The following is a 670-nucleotide window of genomic DNA, read 5'->3' as shown; positions in this document are numbered from 1 at the left end:
CAATAAGACGTGAATGCCTATTAATAGTATTTCAGTAGGGGAAAAAACCGTTCCGTTGATGCACCTTTTACAAAAAGTGTACATTCATGAGAAAAAGGTGCCAAATTTTAGATCTGGAAGCGAAATCATTCCTTTTTATCCCCAGAAATACACCCTGGCCAGCATCAGTGGTGGCTTTTACTACAGATTTGCCAAGTGTCGCTTCTTTGGGAACTTTGTATAAAATTACAGGCCATTAAAAAATAAAAAATGTTCTCTGGAGGAAGTGTTTTGTGGTGCGTGTTGCGTAGAAACATTCACAAATTGCTCTTTTTCAAAGGATCACAGCTCTATTCAGTAAACATTAAAAATAGAAACATTTGGAAAGAGAACGGGAAAGAAAATGGGAATTTGGGGCAATTGCAAAAAAAAATAAAATTACTATACACACACAAACACACTTTAATTTTTGCAATTTCCCAGTTGAAAATAAACTCGGGTGTAATTTGTCCTGGGACAAATGCTGGTGGCGGCGCAAAGCCCTGGCGCACTGCCTGCATTAGGGCAGCAGGGGGGCGCTCAGAGGCCTATATCCCCGCTTGCTATAACTGAGGTCCAGTTTTGCACTTGGCACGTGGCCCCCGCCCTGGCTGGAGCCAGACAGGCTGAAGGGGGGTGACAGTAGGTCTCG

The sequence above is a fragment of the Alligator sinensis genome, unplaced genomic scaffold, assembly GCF_000455745.1.
Source record: "Alligator sinensis unplaced genomic scaffold, ASM45574v1 scaffold1028_1, whole genome shotgun sequence".
In the NCBI taxonomy this organism is placed as follows: Eukaryota; Metazoa; Chordata; order Crocodylia; family Alligatoridae; genus Alligator; species Alligator sinensis.
This window is presented reverse-complemented; position numbering follows the sequence as displayed.